We start from the raw sequence: 10,337 nt of genomic DNA, 5'->3' as shown, positions 1-10,337 counted from the left end.
TATGACCAATTTATATAGTCATAAGGTCATTACATTGTTTGCTGCGTTCTGATTGGTCCATGGGCATATCACGCGGATCATGCATCTAGCACCGTCGGATGCTTCTGTATCCAACGGTAGCCCAACTACCCAAACCCTCACCCTCACACCCAACCGCAGCCCAAACCCTAACTCTCCACTCCTCTCTCCACTTTCCCCGATTCAGATCCATTCCCGCTGCCGCCGTCGCCCCCGCCCCCTTCTCCCCGATTCAGATCCATTCCCGCAGCTGCCGTCGCCCCCACCATAGCTCGCCGCTGGGCCTCCCCCGACCCTCCCTGCCTCCCAACCCCCTCGCCGCTGCCTCCTCCTTCCTCAAGCACCACCTCTCCAACCTCCCCTCTCGCTTTGCCGCCCCGTGCCCCGCGCTCGACGCGTCGCGCCTGCCGAGGCCCCATAGCACCGCCCAGTCTCTCATGCTCGGGCTCGATGAGGTCGCGCGCACGCTCACTGGCACACCCGTCTTCACCATTTGCAACTCCAGCAACTAGTTCGTGCTCGTCTCCGCTCCCTCGGCCTCCTCTGCTTCCTCTCCAAGGACGCCGACGCCCTCCTCTCCGTCGAAGGTCGCCGGAACCATGACGGTCGGCGCGCCCATGCGTGAGGAGACAACGACGACCCCGACAAGCCCTCCAAGGCCAGCAAGAAGGCGGCCGCCAAGGACGACCAGCCGCCCCAGCGCCAGCAGCAGTAGTACCTCCAAGGTATCGCGCACGCGGGCCCCCCAATCCCGCCCCCTCTGTATATTGCTTGGTCCTAATCGCCTCTTCTGATTCCTCTTCCATGTGCCCTCACGATTGGACTGGCGGCCCCATTGCAATCGATCGATCAGATGGCGCAGCAGCCACACTCCCAACTGCTCAATGGTGGCGGTCGATCTCGGCCATTCAGTTATCAGCCACCGTGGAACAAACACTGCGATCCTACTTTGAGTGATGCATCAGTGTTTGATGCGCAAAGAATAATTGGGCTAGATCTGCGGGTTCATCTTTGTGCTTTTTATTACATAGCAGCGCTGCAACTCGTTAGTCGATTCAGAGTTTCCATTTACATCATCTGGGATATACTTGATGTGATTACAAGTCCTACCAAGTAGTGAATAGTATAACATTTTAATTTGGAATCCCACCTAACAGTATTCTAGGTGTCTGCCAGTCAACTCATCATATCATATGAGCCCAGAAACACCGACCAGATCACACTTGTACTAATTTTCTTAGTATTTAATCAAATCAGGAAGAACTGATCTTATTGGCTATAAGTGTGCTTTCTAGTACTTATTAGCTGTGTTGCAACTTGTGAGCAAGTTGTGGGGTTTCTGTACATACTTTGTGGTGCTATGTGTCATGCAATTCTTGGTTCTAATAAGTATTGGCTACTTCATGTTCACGTTATAATCCTATAAGATTGGGCTGTAGTTGCGAATGCATCTCTGTGGCAATTAATGGATTCTGTCTAAGGCTTTTGCTCTTTGGTTTCACCCTACCAGTGCATCACTTAGCATAGTCTGCATGTTAAGATGCTCAAAGCGAAGGGCGCGATAAGTGTTTCCTTTGCATATGATTGGTTACTGATGATGATAGTGCCTATGGAATAAGTAGGTGGCATCCTCAAGGGCCATTCAAACCATTGCATTTGATGAATCCGATAAGACTATCTTTTATTCACTCCATACTCTATAGACATTTCAGGTACACTTAACGTATCTTGCATATGGTTGCTTTTTTTCCAGGTTCGTGAAGAGAGCTAATCTGGTTTTGTGAAGGAAGGGAGAGAAAGATTATGTGGGGATCAGATTGTCCATGGCGACCTAGGAGGAGCAACACCATCTCAGGTTTGTCACTTGCTCCTCCACTTCTCTTATCATCTTCTTCTCCATCTCCCCATATAATTCATGCGTTCCTTTGTAGGTTGCTCCGATCTGGTTGTGTGAAGGAACATGCAAGGTCTGCTACTGCTGTTGTGCTCCCTTGAATGATCTGGTGAAGGACAATTTGGTCCATAGGTCGTCCCCCCATGCTATCTCTCTCTGCTGCATAGTTAGGTTCAGTTTTTTTGTTCCCTTTCTAGTTTAAGTGTAAGCAGATTCCAGTAGGTCTCTATGTATGTGGATCATGAGTTAGAACATCTAATCTAATTACGGACTACAGACTTGCTATGTCATGATCAAACTTGCTTGCATTCAGTTCAAAAAATTTCTGAATTCTCTGGTGTTTGCTTTCACTCAATGATTGTGGTACTGGTAGTCAAATTAGATGCCTCCTTTGCTGTAATTCACTCGTTTCCCTGTCATGGTTTATCTTGAATTTTGGTAGTGTGACAAACACATTAGCAAATCTAAATAACTTTGACATATTTGCTCTATTATCTTGCACTGGATTGGCACCTTTCATTACCCTGTACAAATATATCTCAATTCTGCTAACACTGATCCTTGTGTATGGTCTTAACCCTTTTGGTTGCATGATACTTCTATATCTATAGCCTTTAATGAATTCACTGTATGATTGTGATGAGAATTATATGATACCTACCTGTTTTTATCCTTGATTAGTATCATTTATGGTCTCTGTTCTTATTACTTGCTGTACATTTAGTGCCTATACATCATTGTCTTTTGCGGGTCTAGTCCTTCACTGTTATAGTTTGAAACCACTTCATAACTCATAATTTGTTTGGCATGATTCATTGCTTATGAAAATTATTACAAATATGTTGAACATTGCATAGAAGAATTTTGTGCCATCTCTGCAACTGTGCTAGATGTGATGTTCCTGAAACTTATTATGGAATCTGTACTGTCCTTATGTTGCAACACTACAGTTATTATTTCTCATCCTTACGCAGACAAGAAAGCTAACTTTGCTCTAACCTTCTCATCCAAGAATAGAAATAAATAAAGGTCAACACATCTTTAAAATGACATGTCAAACTTAGTTCTTGAGGCTATGTTGCATTTGTAGTTCTTGCTCTGTTAAATTTGAGGCTACGTTGCATTTGTAGTTCTTGCTTTGTTAAATCTGAGATTGATGAAAATGGTATATAGAAAGCAAAAAATTGTAGCCACATAATGATGTTTTATGGTACCCCCAGCAAGTAATATGCTTGAATCAATTTGATTTTTCCTGATTATAATTATCTTACAGTATCGTGATGTTGGCAGGTATATGCGAGTCCGGCAGTGCGGTGGCAGTCCCCGTGGAACGAGCGCTGGACTACTCCCTTGGCCAGGCGTACCTCTGCAAGCACGAATGGAGCGAAGACTCACTGTTGGTGTTGCCCGCCAAGTTCTCCAGCCCTTGGTGAACCGAGGCTATCTCAAGTGCTTCGTTGCGTTCTTTGCTGCTGGTCTCATGAACGGGGTACATTTCTAAAACTGAACTAGCTTGAGTGCCCATTTTCTTCTGAAGTTGTCATTTTACCAAACATTTGTTGATTGTCAAAATGTAATATTTAGTTCCTGATTAATGATTTTCATCAATAAATTGTTGGTCACACGAGTCAAGCTTGTGCTCATATTTAGCTAGTTTTGGATGTATGTTGATCCAAATGTCCAGATAAATAGAAGCTAACCATGTGAAAAGTTAGAGCACTCTTGATTGCTATATTAGGGCAGCACTGACCATGTGTTGTTTTTCTTGAAGGAAGTTATTTTTCTTGAAGGAAGGGCAAGGAGGAGGCAACACGTTGGAAGCTAGAGGACCCAGGGATGGATAATATGTGTTGGTCTTGCCATCTACCTGGCCCTTTTGTTGGTAAATCCATTGCGCAATGGTAAGCTTCCTGTGGCTCCGCTTTGAACTAGTGAGACATGTTGTATCTGCATGAATTTGGTCCATCTTAATAGTATGGAATGCCTTTACAACAATATATGTGATCCTTGCTAGTTAGTTTCTAGAATGCTAGTCCGTATGGAATCTTTTTTATATCTTTTTAATGCGAGTCAACACCAATCCTTGACAGGGTGACCGTGGAAGGGATGGAAGTTCATATTGCTGTTTGTAATGAAGGTCACAGCCTAATCCTGACTATGGTTGTCTAGTGAGTATGGCATATGGTTCATATGACAGGAGCATGTTCCCAGTTTGTGATCGCTATTGACAGGAGCTCCATTCTGAAGAAGATTGAAGACAATTGTGGAGTTCTAAATTACTGTAGCCAGCTATCACACTTGTAGAGCTTGTAATATTGTGATTCCAATTGTATTACGTGTTATTGGTAGAGCAAGAGCTCCATACTGATTCTAGCTATTGTTATTTGTAGTATTACATGTGTTTTCTGTCTGTTTGAATTTAAATATTTGTTATTTATTCACTGGCATATTGAAATCTGAAGAACATGAACTTGACATGAGGGATCCACAAAACAGAACCTAACATTTCGGACCCACTTACCAGAATCTGAAAAAACAAGAAAACAAAGGCCATGGCCCAAAAATAAAAAGGCTAAAATGTTGGGCTATGCCCATGTAGCAGACGAAAACTGATATATAAAATATAAATAGGCTGAATTGATGGGCTTGGCCCATGCAACTCATGAAAATTGACAAAAAACATAAATGGGTTGAATTAATGGGCTCGGCCCACATAAACACCGAATTGGACCGGGCTGATTCTTATCCATGTCAGCTTTCCATGCTGGATCCTACGTGGCCTGGGGAGTCTGCTAGTGACCAAAATTTTGGTCAAAGAACCAATGACCTTTTACATATCACAAAGAAGGTCATGAATTTGAGTTTACGACTGTCAGCTTTTGACCATCAGTTTTTGGTCACAAAAAGGTCACAAATGGAAAATAATGACCATTCAGTGACCAATAGTCAAGGTCACAAGTTGACATATTTCTTGTAGTGCATATGACTACTACATTGACATGGCATGATTCCATTCTTCGTGATGATTAGCGTGCTGCTTAGCAATGCCCTCTCACGCCCTTAATTAATCCATGATAGCAACAACAAATGCTAGATTGTCGATCAACACATAGGGGAAATTGTGTGCTTTCTCATGTTAGTTAGTTTTCAATCTAACAGAGGAGCAGTTGCAAACATTATGTGTGTCCTATGCTTCCAAGATCCTGGGTTGTTCACTGCAAACAACCTCTCTGCCAACAAATAACATCAGAGTAAACAAAACTATGCATGAAGTAAGAAAGTCAAGTTAAGAAGTACTAAAAAAAAGATCTTCGGAGGCATTGCCGGACGTCCACAACTAGCATCGACGTGCCCGCTCACCGTTACAATGGAGCTGTCCAACTTGCAAGATGTGTATACATGGGCATAATTTATGCTCTAGAATTCTCTTTAAACATGCTTATCTAATAATACAATAGAAACCACTATCAAGATATTAGTTAGCCTGCATATTTAGAGAATTGTACCTTGAAATTTATTAATATTAAAGTATATATGAAGACAATGACATACACATCGATATTTAATAATACACTATATAATTTATGGAACTATGAAAAGTCAATTCACAAGCCAATTTAATTTAGTAGAATCGCATCTTAGGTGATACATGATGTATCACATATAACATTATAAGCAATGTTTAGAAACATTTATTATGTCATGAACTATCTCATCTAAGTAACAAAATATTTTACTCCTTAATATTGTAATATTATAAACACACACTTAACACTATAAAAGTTTAGTATAAACATATTTATTTTATATCTGCAACACTGTTAGTATATTTCTTCTCGCAGCTCTGAATGTCTGAAAGATTCACCTTGAATATATTGTGTTTTAGAATTGTAAGATTAAGTTATCTTTCAAATGCATATTCAGTTCACATTGACACGCCAAGTTTCTAATCACAAGTGTTTGGCTAAGTGGGCCGCGCTTCTCTATTAGAGGTGCTACATAGTCATCATCATATAAAAGCACAAGGAGATATCCCTCGGGCCCCACGAGAAACCTCAGTTCATAAGTAAAATCAGGTTCCTCTAACTCTAAGCAAAGACGTAGGTTGTATGTCTTCGCAAGTTTCTCTAGAACTTTGCTATTTAGGGAAGTCGCGTAGTGGATGCAACATGACATATATCATCCCACTGGTTGACTTAGGGATCCTTGAGAGCTTCCCTTATTTTTTGCAATGTACCGTCCTGTATCATTTTGAGCATTTTGAAGCCTCACAGTCTCACTCAACATGTAAGGGGCAATGGATAGGCTCATTAGACTCTCGTTTGTTTTGTCCAATCTGTTTTGGACAGTGAAGCCCAAAAGGATGATGCGAATCTCATCAAGGACACCAAACCCCAACCTGATCTATATCCTGAAATTATAAATTTAAAAAATCTATTGTTAGAACAAATTGAGGCAGGAAATGACATTAGTTTCGTTACAAAATGTATCAACATCTACAAAAATATATCAACATCTACAAAACCAAAATTATTTCATTAGATTTATTATGAAATATATTTTCGTATCCCGTTAATTTTTGTCTTGCGGCTGATTTATTACAAGCTGCGATCAATGATGCATACACAAAACATTTAATTACCCTTCCAGTCCTAGTATTGTGTGAGCAGTAGTGCCCGATCATCCAATGTGTAGACGATACAAGTATTTCCGTGCCTTCCTTCCTAATCCAAACTGCACATATGAAGGAACTGCTCATTGACTATGCCGCTTCTATTGGTTTATTAAAGCTCAACTTTCATTAATCCACGATGATGCTAATCAATACTTCTCCAGAAGTTGCTCAGCAAATCGTGACTTCCTTTCAGTGCTCAAGTGGTTCCATTCTTTCTACCTATCTTGGCCTTCCTCTCGGCACTAACGAATTAAAGTAAAACAAAGATCAAAGTTCTCATCTCTACGATGCGAAGATCCAAAAGTTTTGGTTTTCTTACTAGCAAGGACGAAATTTCAACAAATCGCTTGCATTAAAGACCCAAAAGTTTCGGGTTTCTTAATATGAAGGACAAAATTTGGACAAGTCGTGGGGAATTTTACTAGAAATTTCGACAGCATAACGCGTCTATTCATTTCGAAATTCGTTCATGCACACTGCAAGTTAGTCAATACACTGGATGAGCATTCCATATCCTACCAAATCATTCCCCCAACAAAATTCTACCAAGCAAATCCAACACCACCACAAACTAAATAAATAATCTCACGGATGAATCCAACAGCTTCCACTCCTTGTGTTGTCATTCTTCTTTTTGAATGAATGGTGACAAGTATCGACGCACCAAGACAAAGCTTCTTTGTGTCCAGACATTCCCATTGGCAAAAGGTTGTGGTACATGTGCACCAACACCATCGTTCTAAAGCCCTTGGGTTAGCGGAGCAGTTGCAAACATTGTGTGTGGCCTATGCATCCGAGATCCTGGGTTGTTCGCTGCAAGCAACCTCTCTGCCAACATATAACAACAGAGTTAACCAAACTTTGCATGAAGGAAGAAAGTCACAAGTTGAGAAAAATGTAGTAATAATAAGATCTTCGTATCAAGACAACCGTCTACAGCATATAAGCAGCAATGGTGGTAAGATCAGGTGACAACTATGTGATATACTAGTAAAGATCCCTCCAGTGAACATTTCAACACATAAGATCAAGATCCATCATGTTTACCAAATAATGAAATACTAAGAAGGAAAACACTATGAACAAATTTGACACCCTAAGGCCCCGTTCGGTACATGGGAGTGCAAAACAAAGTTTCAGAAAAAAGAAAGCATGGGAATCAGGTGGAATGCAGACTGGAAACCTGTACAATTCTTGTAGACAACCTATCAACCAAACAAGGCCTAAAATATCAAGGCACAAACGTGGGGATTTAAGGAACTGGGCGTTAGCTAGTGGGACATAGCCAACAACATGTGTGGGGAACAGCTTACCTTGAAGGAGCAGAGCAGGTCAAGGACAAAGAGGGGCATTGGCGTTCTTCTACGCTGGTGTTAGGTGCGTCCTTGCGCCACTCATCGGCGTCGAGCAGGACAAAGTCGCCGAGCTGGTTATAATACATTGCTCCAAAGAAGAAAGATTGTTAAAATAAGCACTATGTTGAATGGCCATTAGATATGAAGGCTACATGGTGGTCAGCCATACAATCAACTGGGTAAAAGGTAAAAAAATTGCATGAAAGCAACATAATAAGATACTAGAGCCTACTTTTGCCCTTCCACATGGGTTAATCCTAGTACTTGTGCGTGGAATATATGATCTATATACACTATGTATCTGGCAAACAGAATCACGTTGAACTAGCTGGCAGCAACAATGGAAAGGACTAGAGCATCATTTACCAAGCCAATTGACGCCATCATATTATTCCAAACACAAAACAAAAGTAAGTAGCCAGTCCATGCATATGTATGCTTTGAAGGAGGAAGGGTCCAGCCAGCCAGCCAGATTGAATAGATGATGAGTGTACAATACATAGGAAGAATCAATCACTATTGCTTCCACATTATCAAGCAACAACCCCTGCATGTGATTACTACATTGCCATGGCATGATTCAATTCTTCGTGATGATTAGCTTGCTGCTCATCAATGCTCTCCTCTCACGTCCCATAATTAGTCCATGACAGCAACCACAAAGGATAGATTGTCGACCAACACATGGGGGAAATTGTGTGCTTGCTCCTGTTAGTTAGTTTTCAATCTACATTAGTGAGTTGGCCTGCGCATGGCAGCCCCTTTCTAATCAAGGTGCACATGGATATACAGCTAATACTAAAGATATATTAACATAAATAGTAGATCGATATCCCTAATAGCAGCTAGCATTATGTGATGATTATAATTCTGGCTATTATGAAAAAAGAAGATCTTATTCCCCTAAAAATACATCCCTAATGGCAGCACTTGAGCTACAAAAATACTGCCTTGCAGGGGAAGAATGTATATGGACAAAGGCCATGCGTCTTGATGGGCAAGTTGCAAAGAATCGACACTACGAGCCTGTACCAAGAAGTGCAGGGAAGTTGACACTTCCATCCTTAACATCAGAATGTTATTTTGCACAAACAGTCAAGCATAACTAGTAAAATACTCGTTCGTCCCATAATATAAGATCTTATTACATCCAAAATTGGATGTAATAAGATCTTATATTATGGAACAGAGGGAGTAACGACCAAAGACATATTTCAAGCCACCTTGCATGCCTAGTTTACTGTGTTACAACTTACAAGGAATAGCTGACCCAAAAAGTTTGATCATGGCACCATCCCATACCACAAGCATCGAATCGATGGCCGGAGCAGAGCACAACATGGCCATAGCTTGAAGGCTAGGTCCTAGGGCAGACAGATGAATGTGAGAAAAGGGACTCACCTAAGTATTGGTAGTCAAGGAGGCTTTCATGGGAGGGCGTCAACCCCACCATCTCGCTGGCACGACCTCCGGCTTATCAAAGTATCAGCCGTATCAAAAAATTTGGAGGTTACATAACCTGGAAAGGGACAGAAAGGGTGAAAGAAAACAGGACTATAGGGAACAAAATCTCAGGAAACCTTGTATGACCTAGAATACTGGCAGCCGCACTATGAACTTGCACATACATGGATTTATGCCTAATACAATCGACAAACTGATCTTAAACAGAAGAAGGGCATCATGCATACCCTAAGTATACGCACAGAGATAAGCCACTCCACATCAGCACATCATCTTAGTTATGGTAATAAAAATATTCCAACTAATAGCACATACGAATATACTCCGACTTTCGTCCCAAATCATTTCATCCTTATACACATCACATATGTGATATGACAAGGTTAAATAAACAACGCAACACCAAAGATCATGGGTACTTAAACCATCCCTTTATACTAAAACAAAAGAAAGTCCTCTACTAGGCCTCAAGTATAGTGCATGAAACTGACCAGGACAATTCAGTAAATGACAGACGGAAAGAATGTGAGTAAGTATGGTGCGACACCTGAGCAAGACAATTAAACTCTAAAAAATCAGCATCTAGTAGACCTCAAAGCATGGGGCATCAAACTGAGTAAGACAGTTAAACTAAGCAAAAAAAATCCGAATACACTCATAGATCAGCATTCTCATCACGAATAGATGCAACACCGACCTTCTAGGCCTAAAAAATGGTCAACGCCGGCCTCAGCAACAACAACAGGCAGCAACCATGCTAAGATCTTAAATAAGTACCAAACCCCCAACAAATAGCTATGCTGTAGCGGCACAAGTGCCTAACCAACACATGGACAAATTTCAAAGAAAAGATCATCACAAGAATGTGGTAGCCAGAAAAAGACCACCACCATAAAGAGCATGACCACAGAATTGAATGATAAAATAACTA

The 10,337-nt window shown here is 41.2% G+C and overlaps 1 long non-coding RNA gene across 1 annotated transcript; it reads left to right on the top strand.

The window, feature by feature from the left end:
- Positions 1–243: 243 nt before the first annotated feature.
- Positions 244–4,291, top strand: LOC123082961 (uncharacterized). Its single transcript, XR_006439171.1, has 6 exons — positions 244–743; positions 872–1,873; positions 1,950–2,044; positions 3,203–3,401; positions 3,684–3,813; positions 4,003–4,291. It is a non-coding gene; the product is annotated as an uncharacterized lncRNA (long non-coding RNA).
- The last annotated feature ends 6,046 nt before the right edge of the window (positions 4,292–10,337 follow it).

This window comes from Triticum aestivum, chromosome 4A (assembly GCF_018294505.1).
Source record: "Triticum aestivum cultivar Chinese Spring chromosome 4A, IWGSC CS RefSeq v2.1, whole genome shotgun sequence".
Classification (NCBI taxonomy): domain Eukaryota; kingdom Viridiplantae; phylum Streptophyta; class Magnoliopsida; order Poales; family Poaceae; genus Triticum; species Triticum aestivum.
The sequence above is the reverse complement of the archived record's forward strand: the minus strand, read 5'-3'. Positions and strand labels throughout refer to the sequence as shown.